General features: G+C 40.2%; 1 long non-coding RNA gene across 1 annotated transcript; it reads right to left on the reverse strand.

The window, feature by feature from the left end:
• Positions 1-2,849: 2,849 nt before the first annotated feature.
• LOC131514893 (uncharacterized) lies at positions 2,850-5,077 on the reverse strand. The gene is made up of 3 exons (XR_009263320.1): positions 4,873-5,077; positions 3,404-3,502; positions 2,850-3,104 (listed from the first exon to the last, which is right to left on the reverse strand). It is a non-coding gene; the product is annotated as an uncharacterized LOC131514893 (long non-coding RNA).
• Between the last annotated feature and the right edge of the window lie 12,322 nt (positions 5,078-17,399).

Genomic DNA, 17,399 nt, shown 5'->3' on the forward strand with positions numbered 1-17,399 from the left:
ATTTTTTAATATCCTAATTAATAAATCCATCATCTGAAGAAGTCAAATGTACCTCACAACCAGACTCAGGAACTGAAATTTTAGAATTTGATCCAGTTCACTGTTCTTCATTTGCTGCAGAGAAATCTGGCATTAAGTGAAACAGTCACGTCTTCTCAGCGTGCCTCCCTATTTTTCAGCATTTATTGTAGAAGTACTTTGTGTCATATTGTGGACTTGACTGCAAATATTCATCATTATTGGAGATGATGCTAAACATGGGGCTTTGTTTTCTGCTTTTCACATTGCTCAGAAAGGGCAGTCACAAACACATGAATGGGTCTGAGCATAACAATGAATCATAGAACACAATGACTATCATTGATATTTCGCACAACTGGGAGTGGGTCCGTTTGCATAATTACCTGCCATCATTTCTGCCTTGCAACTTGGCCGTAACACAGAGCAGTCACTGGAATGTTTTCTTTTTTCTTATTTTAGAAAATGTCTTCAACTGTGATAAGAATGTCTTGGAATTGCCTTAAAGAGATGCCCTTCAGGGTAGCGCATTTGACCTTTCAGAAAGAGCAAGACAGGATTTTCATTTCTATATGTATACGTCAGGGAAAATGAGGCCATTATCTGTCAGCACCAACTCTATCACACTTCCTGCTCAACTCTAGAAGGTTTTGAACAGACACAGACAAATGTGCATGAATGCGTTAAACACAACATATTGCTCTGTCCTAAATCCATAATAAGCGTAGCTTGTATTCACTGGAAACAATTTATACCAAATTGTCCAAATATACACAGAAAACCCAACTCCTATCTGATCCCAGGGTCCCGGTGCGTTTGTGATAAAGCAAGGAATCTGCTTTTTTCTTTTTTAATTTTATGATGAGTATTTACAATGAATGGTATGAAAACAAAGAATGTGAAAACACTAAAGACAGTAAAGTTCTTAAAACACAGAATCAAAACTCGCTTTTTGATAACTGCGTCTATGACACAGCCAGGGCGATTTTTCTATAATATAAATCTGGTCCCATCACTCTCCCAATGAAAGCCATGTGAGAGCCTCCCACTTCTCTCTTCCAACCAAATCCCGCCTTATTTCTATCCATGTGATCCCTTGAATGAAGATTATAGCCATACCGCCCACCTGACATCCCACAATACACCTTGCACTGTCTTCCTTACTTTGGCTCCTCAGCTTACTCTTAGCATTTCCCATAATACCCTTTCTCCATTCACTTGTGGAGTCCTTGCTTCTCCTGCCAGTTGGTCATGGCTCCGATGTTACAGCCTCCTGGATGTCTTGTATGAGCTTTCTCCTCTATGTGCTTCAAAAGCACCCTCTGTGAAATACAACATAATCCTGTAGCATATAGACTTTCTTTTCTGTTTCCTTCTCACTCTCTCCCTATAGGCTGTAAGTCCCTTAAAGGCAAAAACCGGGAGCATGTAGCATGTTATATCCCCAGGGCCTGGCTTAATGCCTGACACAGACTAGCCTCTCATGCACTGACTGAGTGGATGAATGGAAATCTTACTATCCTCAAACTATCTGTAAGAGATGAATGTGCGACAGGGAAATTTTTTAAATTGTTAGTCTGAGACAGACAAATTATATGCTATTTTTAATCTCCACTCTGGCAGATGTTGTAAACTGATTTGCTTGACATCTGATATGATGAAGCCTGAACAGTTCAGTATTCCACTCCCGAGACTCCCCTGGAGTGAAGTATGATTAAATACCTGACCTTGAGATTAAATACCTTACTTCACCTCTTCGTGCCTGAGTTTCCTCATCTGTAAAATGAAGATGCTTATAAATCCTTCCTCGTGGTGTTGTTGGGAAGGGGAAATATTGATAAAGCATGAATGATGCTTAGCACTGGACCAGACATATAGTAAAAACACCATAAATGTTTGCCAATGCGATTAGTCCTTGTCGCATACAATTGACTGCCAGTGACTCATGTTTTATTTGGACATTTTCATCTAGCAATTACCTTACCATCCTTTCTCCTCATTTCCTCCTCAGTGAAATGACAACATTGAAATAGAGCCTCTCTGAGGTGCTTTCATCTCCAAAATTGGCTATAAAAATGTGTCCAGAGAACTACGCCTCTTGTAATAACCCAGAATGAAGGGTGGGCGGGGTGGGCGAGGGGGGTCAAGTGTGGCCAACGATGGATACAAAGAACAAGGCAGGAGTATCCGGAGGGACATTAAGAAAAAATAAAGGCAAGAAAGTTGGTCACACAAACAAACAAACAAAAAACATTGCATTCGTGTTTCTTCCCATCAGCTCTTTCAGATACCAGAGACAAGAGCCTCCCCCTGGTAACTTGGGCCGTTGTATATTCATAAGGCCAATTCCATGCACAGAGGCAGACAGTGGAAGAGCTGATCTCTAGTCTCCCTGTAGAAATAGTGGTTTTGTAACCACTCTTTTGGGTGCGTGCATAGAAACCAACTAGAGCAGCTCAAACAAACAGGAGGCCGCAGATTTCATTTCACAAGGACACTAAAGGTGAACAGTGAAGACCGCGACAGCTGTTCAAGAGAACCAAGCTCCTTCTGGATGACTGTCTGTCATCCTTAACCTAAGGCCTTTGTCTTTCTGATCACAAGATCGGGTATAAGGTTCTAATTCCGGGCAGGAGAAGAGGGAAGGACAAAAGGACACAGGCCAGCTGAGATTTTCCCCTCTTATGCAAAAAAAGTAGTACTATTTCCTGGAATAAAGTAACCTTTGTTTTGCATTTTATTGGCTAAAATTATGTCATCTGGCCACCACCAGTTGCAAGCAATTCTGGTCCCCTGGCACTCTAAACAATTCTGGTCCCCTGGCGTGAAATTCTTTTACTGAAGAAGACGGATGAAAAAAATGTGGTGTAACGAGCTAGCACGTTTACCACTCGCCTCCTGGTCAATAAGATAAGTTCGGCTCGACCAGCCCACAATGAAACATATACTGTACGTGCATGTGTTGTTCGGTGGCAGCTGAAACTAGATTAAGACACAACATTCTCACGTTGCTTAGAAATCAAGCAGGTCTACAACCTTCCTTCCCCTTCCACTCCTTGGTCTCCCTTCCATGTCCTGCCCTCTACCTAAAAAAAAAAAAAAAAGTTGTGTTTAGCACATCAAAAAATCCATGAGCCCTGAGCCAAAATCTTTGCAAATACATCTATACGCCGTGTTGTGGAACATTTTTCAAGTTAACAACCCTCAAGTTTTTCTGATCATTTTTATCCGATCTTCATCCCACATTTCTATGTTAAAATTTCTATGTTAAATTTGTCACATTGTTTCACGATTTCTCTTCCCCTTCTACCACTGCTATTCTGGGGGCGAGACAAGTAAATGCGCCCAATCATTAGGTCCCTGGAGACTCCAGAGCATGGCTTACCACAAGGGCTTCTGTATCTTTTCAATAGCTGGTGATGCACAGGTCTAAAACACAGGATGGCTCGGTATAGATGACGCACAGGATATATAGAGGAAATTTCTGAAAGTAAAAATACTATGTTGACTTGAAAGAGAAAAGAAGTGAGAAAACATGAAAGCCTGCAAGTTTCCTATGTGCAGACATACATCTAACTCAAAATATTTGTACAAGTTATCTAGGAGGTATTCAAAATATAACCAAAGGAGATAGCCCTAAAATATCCAAGGCTTTAAATTTTCTGAAACAAGCAAACATCCAGGAAATTGAAAGCCAGATCCTTGTAATAAAAATTGCCCTTCAACTTAGAAAGTCAAAATACCATCACGAAAACAGGAAAAAGGCTTGGTGGAATCAGCTGAAAGGTAAGAAGAAAATCTACCGGCTTTCCCTCATATTTCGGGTCATTGATCGTTTCCAAACAACTTAAGCCAAGTTTCCTGTGCAGATCAGATTCTCTGGACTCCAGGGATGACCCAACAGGCTTCAACTGCTTCTTTACACAATCACTAAAATTATGTATAGGGTGAAGACGTGATGATCACATAGCGATTTGATCAGGATTTTAGCCTAGGATAAGGCAATATATTTATTGCAAATCATTTTGCAAATCATTATCACAAATCAGTTCTATTAGTAGGAAAAAGCTTCAGTTTGATAAAAAGACAAGCGGTCATAAAACCAGAGTTTGAGACCTGGACAGACACAAGTTACCAAACCAATCAAACCAGTCTACCACAAGATAAATCTATTTGAACGCAAGGAAAGGTGTGCTCTGACCTCATGCCTTCAAGGACATGAAAAGCAAGCAATTGTTTGCTCGTTTTTGTTCTTGCTGTTGCCGCTGTTGTTGTTGTTTATTAACCTTTGAATGCTCTCTGGAATTGCTAAGCACAACGTTTTTAGTTTCTCATGCCCTATTCTGGAGGCAAAGTGTATCTGCTGTGAAAACGTAATTAGCCAAGTTCCAGGATCAGTTAAAGAAACTAGTAACACATTTGTCCAAAGTGCATGCCAGTATGGCTGGTTGAAACCAGCGCAAGGAAATGAGTTTACTCTGCTCATACTAATAGAGAAAAAAGAATGGGAGGTAACAGTAAGCCAGTAGCCTATCGGAAGGGATATGTTTACACAGGACCAAGAGAAACGCCAATCAGCAAGAATCAAAATCTGAAATCATTTGTCAATTGGCTGAAAAAAAATAGAATATACTAGGATATGCACATGATGCCATCTCTCTGTTACCACGTGCCTCCTCCAAAATGTAACAACGCACAGTTTAAACCACATATCAACATCAAGCCTCTACTGCCAAGCTATTGATTCTTACTGTGGAAGAAATAGTACTCACTACATTTTCCAAGCCTTCCTTTGCAGTGAGGTAGAAATCATAAGACTGAGCCTCCACCAATCAGAAGGTGAGTTGAGCTCACCTGCTGGTCCTGCTGGTCCAAGGCAATCAAAGTGTTTGTGAGTTGATCACCCTCCCTCTCTGCTATCCATGTGGCTGACAGCCAAGTCCTCCAGGATGATAGAATTTCAAGGTGAAAGCAGCTCAGATCCCTGAGTCACTGTCGGAAGAGAGGCTCTGAGCCCATCTGCCTGGCTTGTGTCATCCTATGTCAAGAGCTGGGCAGAGCTGAGTTGCAGTTAGGTTTGAACTTACTTGAGTGGGTTCTCACATTTCTCGTCCCTTAAAGGAATAAAGGTTTGGTCACATTGGTGCAAGTGGACATCTCTTTTTCTTTTTCTTTTTCTTTTTTTTTTTCTTTAAAGAAAAGAGCAAAAAAGCCAGCAATTTGGCAAGTAAAGAAACAGATTTGAAGAATCATATTCCCTCAAATGATTGAACTGAAAGGGCGGACGTACGCCAGCCGACTCCATCTTGCTCTGTGTCCTCCACCTTGAGTGACTATGTCCCCGACATGCCCCCTTTCCGAGAAAATCGCAGAAACCTCAGACCACGCCTCCTCCCCTTGAGTAACCTCCCGCTCACCCGTTCAAACTTCCCGATCAAAACACGCCCGGCGACTGCGTAACAGGACTCGACCCTTCCCCAGCCAATCAGCCGAGGCCACAGCCATTACCTCACCAACTGCCCCTAGACCCCTATAAAACCTTTGTGCTTTTGAAACTTGCTCTCTCTCCCTGGTATCTCACCGCTGGGTCGGTGCAGGTAGGGGATTGAGCTCGAGCTAGCTCGAATAAAGGCTCTTTGCTTTTGCATCGGACTCGGCTCCCTGGTTGTCTTTGGGGATCACGAATTCTGGACATAACAGAACAACAATTTCTTCCACTGATGACTTAATAGCATGACTGGTCATACATTAAAAAAAAAAAAAAATCGGTACATGAGTTCATTCAGCATGTATCTGTTAAACCCCACTGAGTGTCAGGGACTGTTCTAAGCATCTGGCACATTTCAGAAAGCAAAGTAGATAAAAAGCTCTTTCCTGAAACAGCATACATTTCTGCCAATGGTCAAATTATCTTAAATGAACTCCTCTTTTAAAATGTTTCTCTTGATTAAATATTTTGAGAAAGAAGCTATTTCTCCAACAGTTCGAATTTTATGCTCAGTATGATCTTTATCAAATGGCACTATCCACCATATTTCCACCTCCAAAGAGAAAACTTGCTAAATATGCATGCCTCTCGATTTTCTATGAAATCAGAGCTTTGGCTTAGAGTGGTTATAACCATTTCTATTTCATAACCAAAAAGTCTTTAAAGTTATTGTTGGCTCCCATAGGTGTCCTTTTCCATGAGGATGTGCTAGCTGCAAACGCTGTCAAAGACATCGAAACAAGTTAAGAGTTTGGGACATTAGTTACGTGTTTTCTTAAGGGGCCTTGAAAGAAGGAAGAGGAAGGTGATTCCCATTGTAACTAATATGCTACTTTGCATATTACTATCAAACCTGCCAGGTCACAGTTTAATGTGCTTAACAACTTCCTCGTGTTCTCAATCATAAGAGGTAACATCCTGTCACCAAGCTTGAGTATCTGTTCTCTTTCAATATGGAAAGATTCAAATTAATGGTGGGTGAGTTCACTCGCATGAAACTGGCTGCCTAGCAAGACTGGAATGTATAAAAGTGCTGTTTACCTCAAACAACACGTCCTCGGAGACAATTTGCCATACTACGAAGATCAAGAAAATGGAGGATAGAGTCATTAACACTACAGATACCTTTGAATTGTGTGCATGCCCTTCTGAGGCATATTACCACTTGACCTTATTTTTATAAATTGATATTAAGGTTCATAAGCAATTGAATGCAGACAATGCGTGTATATATGTGTGTATATTTGTTTTCCTGGGGATTGTGGCGGAAAGTAGGTGCTGGAGAAAATAATGGTCGGAAGCAAAGGTTGAGTAAAAATGCTATGATATTAATAATACACACCAGTTATGGGGTCTACTGTATGGCGGGTACTTTGTTTATGCTATCTCATTTAACCCTAAACATTTTTTCTCACTTTTTAGATGAATATAGAGGAGAAAAGTTAAAGCTCAGAGAAATTAAGCATGCCCTGGACTCTAAGGCATCTTGCTAATAATTGACAGGGCTGACATTTGACTCTTGGTCTGACACGAGAGCCAATATACTTTGAAATATGTCACAGATCCTCACACTGCAGGCTCATCTGGGCCAAGGTAATCCCTGTGAAAGAGAACACAAAGCTGGGCCATCGGCCATGGTTGCCTGAGGATATAGACCTTTGGTCAGACAAGGGTTACAGGTAATGTCACTCCGTAAGGCCAAGTAACAGGCCAACTTGCAAGCTGGTGGAGGAGTAATCCAATATTACCAAGTGTCCAAAGAGGAGACTCAGTGGGATAGAATTAACTAAAACTTGAGTCACTGCTGCTATGGCATAACTCTTGGAACCTCTAACCTCCTTAAAAGAGCATTCGACTCTCCCTTAGGAGGAAGCCCCACACCCGCACTGCTCTGAACTCTAGGGCTTTCCCAGGGAGCCCACGGGCCTTTCTTTTCATCTGAATTCCAACATTCTGCGGGGAAACTAAACCTGCCGAACAGGTTCCGAAGATGTAAAAAGCCCAGCAACAGGAAGCCAGTTGACCCCCTTTTTAAAACCCTATTCAAAAATAGCCCTCATCCTTGCCTCCCCTTTGCCACTCAAGGTGAAAGGTAGCTGCAGATCCTATACAGTAGATAACTGCCCTCAGATCTCTAGGAAGACCAGATGAGCTCCCATATCAGAAGGCTGACTTGTCTACAGCATTCAGTAGAAGTTAAAGGACCAATGAACCACCCTCCTCTCTCCACCAGGCTCGTAACAAACTGAGACACACACACAGGACTCGAAGGAAGGATCAGAAGGAAAGTCGAATTGCTGGTGGAGCTGGATTGAGAACAATATTTGGACCCTGAAGGGGCTTACCAATACACGGCCTCATGGTGTGCACTGACTTTCCAGATCTGGCTGTCACAGGCCCCTGCCCTGACCAGCAGAAACTTCCCAGGAACTTCGACAGATGGAGAAGAGAACTTCCACCCCTTGGCAAGGTACCTGCAAGGGGAGAGAGTAAAAGAGGCAATCACACGCAGTAAGTAAGCGGCCTCTACCGTATAAGTTCCTTTGCAGGAGGATCATGGGTGAATAACTGTCAGATTCTTGCTACTTCACCAATGAGATAAGTCCCTCTTTCTCCCCAGGGTGGAGTAAGTAATACAGAAGAAGGTCAAAGGTTAGTACCTTGCTACTCAAAGTATACCCTTGGGCTGACGTGATCACCCGAAAGCTTCTTGGAAATACAGAATCTCAGGCCCATCCCTACCAAATACCAATGTGTGTTTCAACAAATTCCCTGGGGTGATTCGTGTACACATGACCGTTTGAGAACCAGTGCTTAACTGAAGTACTTTAACAGAAATCTCAGAACAAGGCAAAAGAATTTCTCAAACAGAAGCTGAAGTGAGGTGGCCGGGGGGCCAAAGCCATCTTCAACATTTCATAGTGAAGCTTGGAATTTTAAACTAGAGCCATAGTTTCAGTTGTTTCCAACTAAATGAATTGAATACATTCCTGGTCTGCTGTTAGCCTGTGTTTAGCCAAAGAGTTGGAAGCAATCAACAGAAAATAATGATTGCATTTGTTCACTTAACAGGCCTCAGTTTCAAGCATCTCAAAAACTGAGAATCACCATCAAATGGGAGGCTCTAAAGGATAAATCCTGCTTGGTGGCCTATCACATGGACAGCTCCCCTGCCCAGCTTCTGGCTTCAAGGGATCCATACCACGTGATCTTTATTTTACAGGCAGCTTATAACTGGAAACAAGCTGACAATTCTCTCGATGACAAGTCTAGTGCTTAGTGGCAGATTTTGTCATATATACGTGAACCCCAATTATTGACTCAATTCTTCAAGAATCCAAATATTGCATTTAATTTTCTATCCCACAGCATGGTCAGAAATGCAATCGGTTTTGCAACTTTCACATCTACCACAACCAAAGAGTACTTTGAACAACGTTTATGGGTCTCTCCCACAAACGCCAATGGAAAATTATTGCCAGCAAGAGGCTTACCTCCTGGCTACTATCTGCCCTGTTTGAAACATTTCAATCTCAGATTGCAGGGGTTTTTTACAACTCGTTTCACGGCTTTGGGGAAGACACTCTGCTTTGCCAACAGCAGGCTCCACTCTCTTTCCTGAAGTCTGTACCGCTTGTGAGCTGTTGGTATTTCTTCAGGACCATCGGCACAGGCACAGGGTGATCGGAGGATTGAGTCTTCATGCCTGGTTAAAGAGAGAGATTGGAAAGAGTGTTTAGTTGATCAGAAAGGAAATCTCTAACCCTTGCTACCCAGAACTGAACCGGTATAAACTGGCACATTCAAAAGAAGCTACTGGGTTTACTTAACATTCCGCTTGGTTCCCTGTTAAGAGTTCAAAGCATGCTGATATTGCTATTGCTTAGTCCACAGAAAACTAGTAAACAGCGGGGTGTCGAATATTGTATGATATATAGCTTTTTTTGTAATTGTAATAGTGTGTATTTACACAGAACCTGTCAGCATATTAACACAAGGCATTTTCACAGTAAGCTATTTTAGAAGCGTACAGGAGAATGAATATGTAATTTTGATTTATTAAACGCTTTTTCTTCTTAATATGGAAATGTCAGAGGCCCAGATTATTCTGGGGGAAAATCATTTTCCGTACATGCTATTCTCTCTGTGTGAATTTTTCTCACTTCTGAAACAAATTTCACCTCTGAAGCTGTATCAGCAAAGCACAGAGAAAATGTTGTTATTTACTCACTAATTACCTGATTTATCAAATCAATACAGTCTGTTTGGGTAACCCATGGCCCAAAGAGCCTTTTGAACGGTGATTTGAATCAGTTACTCAGGAAACTAAAGGGTTCCATGAACTCGAGGAGGTGGAGTGTGGTACTAAGTTATTTATGTTAGCTGTCTGACTTTTTCTGGGGGAATGTATCTTTTTCCACGTGATTTTCACGTTGTATGAAAGAAGCTAAGTCACCTGTGCCAGGTTTTTTTTTAGAAGTTTGAAATGACTGCTTATAATATTGAGGTCATTTTATATACAGAGAAAGCTATTTTTAGCAATAATAACCAAGGAGCTAATGGTCCATCTTCCAGTACTTTGAGATAAGGCATTTCACTTCCCTTTGAGTAGCTACTTCACTAAAAGCTGCTACGCAGTCGAGTGCCATTTCTTGCTGGCCTTTGTAGGCAAACATTGTTATAATGGTTTCATTTAACTGCACGTTGGCAAAAATACCCCCCCAAATGAAAAGCGATTCTTATTACAGTCAAGTCCACTTATGATATAGCAAGCCATCATTAGTAATGTCAGAGCAATAAGGCAGAATGTTATGTTTGAGCCGAATTTTATTACAGCTTCCTAAGTGGTCTACATCCATTTTCTCATTTGCTTCACACAATAATTCTGTGACATAAGAAAGTTGGGTAGCACTATTCCTATTGGTTTTTACTGTTTGAGAAGTAAGCTCAGAGGGGTGATAGAATCTGCCCGAAGTCAAGCAGTTGATGATGGATGTAGACACAAACCCGGGTCTTGTGGCCCCTCGTCCAAGCCTGTGGGCAAACCACAAAATGATCGCAAAAGCCCTTGATAAATTAGTCCTACTTTGGAAATTTCCTAACCAGATTAGCATAGAATCTTCCTTAAGATAAAGTAGATGTGTCAAACAAAAAGGAAATGCAGTAAAAAAAAAAAAAAAAAAAAAAATTGTTATGTAAGCTTTTAAGATATACATAAGATTCACTGTAACTTAGAAAAACAATACCTTAGACTTATGCAAGCTTTTTTTATTTCACAAAGTAATTGTAGATATGTTACCTCATTTCACAGTTACAATAATCCTGTTGTTTGATACAGCAGATGGGAAACTGAGTCTCAGCATGTTGAAGTCATTTGCCCAAGGTTTCCAGGTGGCGGAGTTCAGGCCAGAGCCCTGGTACTCTAATTTCCAGGATAATGTTCTTTCCATTGTCCCATAACTTGTTGTCACCTTATATAAGGTGAAGCCTAATAGAATTAATTAGGCTTACAATCCTGTTCTGTGATTTTATTTATCCTCTCTACTCAGCTCTTTCTTGTACCACCAGGTGACAATCAATAAACACCATGTAACAAATTTGATGACATAAAAAGTTCACCAAGGAAAGATAACCTATGGGTATCACTCCTATGGGAGTGGGCTACGAGCCCAATTTTTAGTCCTCCTCTCTGAATAGTCATGGCTTTCTACTCAAAGAAATTCTTCCTTGAATCCTCCCATGATCCATTGTGTGGTACTGTTTTTGGAGACAGCCCAAATCTCATACTCATCTGGTGGGAGGATTCAGAGTGCTTAGAAATGTATTAAGAATTGATTTTCACTGACAACCCCATTAAAAATGCCTGATTTGAAAAAGACACAGTACTTGAGAAGCATTATCCACATCCTATGTTCAAGCTTCATTTCCTCATTTGTTTTTCTTTAGTCCTGAAATTTGGACTGTGACCATGAAACAGTCTACAAAGTGACTGAAGAAGATAACGCCTTCAAAAATAACTTTACCCTTCTGGAAAAATATAACTTGTACAGTGTCCAAAATAATGCTGACTTAGGCCGTAAGGAAAAAATATTTGTATCTCAAGATATAGAAGGGGATGTTTTCAGACATTATCTTATCCATACATGAGGCTTTGAGGCAAACAAGACATAACAAAGAATGTGAAAGAGAATGTTTCAAATGTCTCCTCCAGCTTGTTTTCCAGTAGCCTCAGCATACAGAAACAACATCTACTCTACAGATGATAAACTTATTAATCAGGCTCTTGCAATAAAGCTTGTCTGTATGCCTACATTACTCATTCAGAAAGTTCTAATGTAATAACCCTGCATGCGAGTTTTACTCTCCCAGGAATCGTAATTATCAAATTACTATGTTTTTAATTGTCAGTATACAGTGTGGAAAAAAAAAAAAAAAACCTTTTGAAAATTATAACTTGCTTGAGTTTTAAAGAGTTAATAAACCTGACAGAAATCTTGACTTTTATTATTAAATTTTCTCCAAACATTTTCCCCTTTCTTAATGGTACCCATGAGCTTGGTCTCACGGTATCCACAATCAGCTTCAGATCACATTCAGAAGCAATTTGGTTACCAGATGACCCAGTGTGGCGTGCTGTGGGCTGCTCCCAGCCTCACCTCAGCCAACAAATGACCAAATTTGTGTATTTGGGGGAAAAGTTTTAAAGGAAAGCATGTTGCTTCTTCTCAATTCTAGAACAGGTATTTTCAATTCTCTCAGAAGGCTCTCCCATCAGTCATCTATGCAATTATTAATCAAGCATCGCTTGAGCACCTCCTGTGTGCCAGATCAGCCTTGGCCCAGGAAACACAATACTGAATTAACTACAATTTTGTCTTCCAGACGCTTCATCCCATCTCACACAGATACACCATTAACAAAGAGCTCTCAGTCCAATGAAAGAGAAAACAATTAATTACAATGACGTTTCATGAGCACGAACGGAAATATGAGCAGTAATATGACTAGAGCAAATTTTTTAAAAAAAATTTTTTTTTCAACGTTTTTTATTTATTTTTGGGACAGAGAGAGACAGAGCATGAACGGGGGAGGGGCAGAGAGAGAGGGAGACACAGAATCGGAAACAGGCTCCAGGCTCCGAGCCGTCAGCCCAGAGCCCGACGCGGGGCTCGAACTCACGGACCGCGAGATCGTGACCTGGCTGAAGTCGGACGCTTAACCGACTGCGCCACCCAGGCGCCCCGACTAGAGCAAATTTAAGTTGAACTTGCAATACGATCTTAGAATATACAGAGATATTCTATACCTAGAATATATGGAAAATTTATTTATATGATTTACAATATATATAGAATTCTAGATATATTCTAATATCCTAAATTACTCTAAATATAGAATATCTACATGTGTGTATATACATATCTACATATACTTATATATAGAGAGAGAGATAGATAGATATAGATATAGATATAGATATAGATATAGATATAGATATGCATGCACACACACACACACACACACACACACCCCCCTCAGGAGTCCCAAAATGAAAGTTAAAAGTTTGTTCAATAACTCTGTCCAATTATCAATTTCTCCACCATCACTATGAAGCTAGTGCCTTTAAGGACTTCTCAGAAAAAGATGTTAGTAGAAATCATCTCAAATGATGCATGACAATGTTTTTGTAACATTCTACCTGAAAAAAATACTTATTAATTTTATTTTTGATGCAGAAAATAGCCAAAAGCCAAGATCATCAGTTATTTTGTTGCATTTTCCTGTTTTTTTAGAATGTTCAAAATTCCCTACATATGGTAAATTCTCTCTTTTCCTAAAAAATGAAGAAAATCTAATTTAAAATTAAAATTATGTCATCCAAATGTGTTTTGTAATAATTCAATTTTGTTTGAAGACTGACATTCTTTGTTTTTATGAATTTTAACATGTGGTTAGAAATGACAGCAAGTCTGTGTGTGTGAAATTTTCTTTTAAAAACAGGAAGGTTTGGGGCTCCTGGGTGGCTGAGTCGGTTAAGCATCCAACTCTTGATTTCAGCCTAGGTCATGATCTCAAGGTTCATGAGTTCCAGCCCTGCCTGGGACTCTGCACTGACAGTGGAGTCTCCTTGGGATTCTTCTCTCTCCTTCTCTCTCTGACCCTCCCCACTCATGCACGTGTGTGTGTGTGTGTGTGTGTGTGTGTATCTGTGCTTGCTCGCTCTCTCTTGCTCTTTCAGAATAAGTAAATAAATAAACATTAAAAAAAAAAAAACAGGAAGGTGCATGGCGCATTGTAACGCCTGGTCTCACCTAGTGCGGATAAAGAACATACTTTCATTTGGGTAGTAATCTGGATTCATCCAAAGTTCAGGTAAAATCCACCCTTAATCAATGCTTGGCTCCTTTAATCATCATCTTCTTCCTCATCTTTATTCTCCCCCTCGTCCTCTTCCTCATCACCTCCAGCAGCATCATCACCATTTATCAAAACTTTGCTAACTTCAGGCACTGGGCTGGATACCTTATACCTAATCCTCACATTAATCCTTCTAGGAAGTTGATCCGTAGAGAGAGGAAGTAAACTCTGCCTCAGTAGCTAGCAAGACAGAGCTGGAACTGGAAGGAAGCACATCTGAGAGCCAAGCCCTTTCCACTAGTTTCTTGGTGGAGGCCACTCTGTCCCCCGTCTCAGCCCAGCTGCAGGACAGTCCACACGCAGGACTACCACACAGCTTCCATGAGTGCGTCGGGCCAGCAAGCCCCACCCCACACCCCAGCAGCCACATAACCTCTGCCCTGTGACTGGCTTCTGCATCTGCTGAGGCAGTGTGAGAGAAGTCTGGGAGAAGAGGCTGATGTCCTCAGAGGAGGTCATCTTTAATCCCTCAATGGCTTCTCTGTGCTTCTCCGATGCAAAGACTGATTTTGCTTGAGCCCACACTTTCTCTCTGATTCTTTCTTCCTCGTAACTCACTTTTTAAAAGGAAACTTAATTTTGCAGATCAGATGCTGTAATTTAATAGGAATCTAAGAGGTAACTGCAGATGGTCAGAAGGTGCCAGGAGTAGTTTCTACTGGCTCCTTTCCCTCCAACCCTGTAACAAACACCGCCACCTGTTATCGGCGGGCAGCTCAATAACAAATTGCATGATTGGAACTAAGTTGCTTTAGCTTCAGTACAATTACTTCTTTTGTTGGGAAAAGTGTACTCAAGTCAGGCAGTTTATTGGATTTTCACCAATCTCTTCAGCCCTTAGGTACTTGTGTAGAATGTGTGCTAGATAGAGGTAAGAGTTAGAGGGAAAATGTGCTGTGTTTTTCAGTGCAAATTGTAACACTGAAATTATTAGCGATTTTTCTGTATGAGGAGTCTGTAAAATTTCATTAAGTATAAATCCAAAAAGAAGAAAGAAACTTTGTAAGTTTCCTGATCAAGCCACATGTCCATTTTCAGATATATTAACTAACTAGAATGAGAAATCACATTCTAAATATTTATCATGGGTAAGGCGATTCAACACCAATAAATATTCCTATAGCCCAAGAAGGCATCGACTAGACTTATCTGCTATGGAAAACAACTCTACACTGAGCATACTGACACTTTTTCCAAAAGGAAAATGTTTAAACTTTAAAAATCAGTGGGATACCTACTTCAACTCTTGGTTCTTCCCATTTCGCTTCTTTTGATTGTTACATAGTTTTACGTAGATTACTACATTTTTCAAAAAGGTTGCTCTCACAGAGGTGTTGACGATATTCGGCCTGATGGCTCTCAGACATTTGAATCAAATCATCTTTGCAATACTAGTCCATGAAATTTTGAAGCCAATGAACTGTGTGCTTTAATGTCCTTGAAGATATGAGCAAAAATGGCACACCAGTGATTTCCAAATCAGTGATGGTTTCATCAATATGTAGAGTATCACTGGCCATCTATATTTTAAAGAATTCTGGGGGCGCCTGGGTGGCTCTGTCGGTTAAGCTTCCGACTTCGGCTCAGGTCATGATCTCACGGTCCCTGAGTTCGAGCCCCGCGTCGGGCTCTATGCTGACAGCTCAGAGCCTGGAGCCTGTTTCGGATTCTGTATCTCCCTCTCTCTCTGCCCCTCCCCTGTTCATGCTCTGCCTCTCTCTGTCTCAAAAATAAATAAACGTTGAAAAAAATTTTTTTAAATAAAAAAAAGAATTCTGGCAATAAATTTCACGAGCTTAATCTCTAAACTGAAGAAAAATGATTGCTTTTTTTAGAACTACCAGGTAGATCAGAAAGTAAAGTATTAGGAATTTAAATTAGGAATGAAAGAAGTAAAGTATTAGGAAATTTAAAAAGTAAAGAGTACTTGTTGTAGAGATAAACAGAGTAATAATACTGCTAACAAATATGCAAAATTGAAATAAAATTCTCAATGTTATATTACTAGAAATTTCATTGAAGAATGCAGGAAACAAAGTTTTTTCATTGATAATACTGTATTTCCTTTCTCCTGAAATGCATTTATACAAACATTTGTCAAGTACTTGGCAACATGTCAGATTAGGTGCTAGGAATAAATAGGAAAAAAACATAGCACACACATCAGAATTATTATACAATTATTTGTTTGTACCATACTGCAGTTTCAGGGAAGGGGAGATAATTTTTTAAAAAGCAGGACAGCTGGGGCACCTGGGTGGTGCTGTTGGTTGCCCATCTGGCTTCAGTTCAGGTAATGATCTCATGGTTGTGAGTTTGAGCCCTGCATCAGGCTCACTGCTTGGATCTTCTGCCCCTCACTCACTCTCTGCCCCTCCCCACTCACTCTCTGCCCCTCACTCTCTGCACCCCCCCACTCATGCTCTCTCTCTCTCTCTTTCAAAATAAATTAAAAAACATTTTTAAAAAGCAGGACAACAATAAACATTCTTAATATGTAACATCCACTGGATAATCTTAATGAGCTATTAAGTAGGTTTCTGGATTACTTCCATTGTTCCACATTCTTGAAAATACCTAAGATATGGGACATCTTGATGCAAATTAATTCTAGCCATCATCTCATCTTTGCCGCACTCACTCAGGATTCCATACCATTCCATAAACTTCAGACCATTTGAGCCTGGTGACAATCCTGTAACACCACATTTCATGGGTAGATCTTTCAGCATCCTTAAGAAACAGGGTACTGCCCTCACCAAGATTATTCCAATATGAAATATCCCCCAAATGGGGAGGTTGCTCCATTTTCTAGACAGCCAAAAATACAACAAATGATCACCTCACTTTCTCACCTTTGGTGGCTCAATATCCTTATAAGCCTTTATGCTTAAACGCTTCCTTCAAAAATAATAAGTAAATAACAAATGCTTGCACTTAATGTAATGCAACTTGGTCTCAGTGACTTTGCAGGATACAAAATCAATATACAAAATCAGTTGCATTTCTATACACTAACATTGAGATATCTGAAAAAGAAACAAAGAAAAGAAGCCCATTCATAATAGCATCAAAACCAATAAAATACTTAGGAATAAATATATTCAAGGAGGTGAAATATCTATACACTGAAAACTATAAGACATTAATGAAAGAAATGGAAAAGACATAAATAAATGAAAAGATAGCCCATGTTCAGGGATTGGAAGAATTAATATTGTTAAAATATCCATGGTAACCCAAAGTCATCTATGGATTCAATGCAATCTCTACAAAAATTTCAATGAAATTTTTTACAGAAATAGGGAAAATTTGTAAAAATCTGTGTGAACCACAAGAGACCCCAAACAGCCAAAGAAACCCTGAGAAAAAGAATGAAGCTGGATTTGATCACATGTTCTAATTTTAGACAATACTACAAAGCTATATAATCAAAACAGTATGGTATTGGCATAAAAAAGACACATAGACCAAT

This window comes from Neofelis nebulosa, chromosome 6 (genome assembly GCF_028018385.1).
Source record: "Neofelis nebulosa isolate mNeoNeb1 chromosome 6, mNeoNeb1.pri, whole genome shotgun sequence".
Classification (NCBI taxonomy): domain Eukaryota; kingdom Metazoa; phylum Chordata; class Mammalia; order Carnivora; family Felidae; genus Neofelis; species Neofelis nebulosa.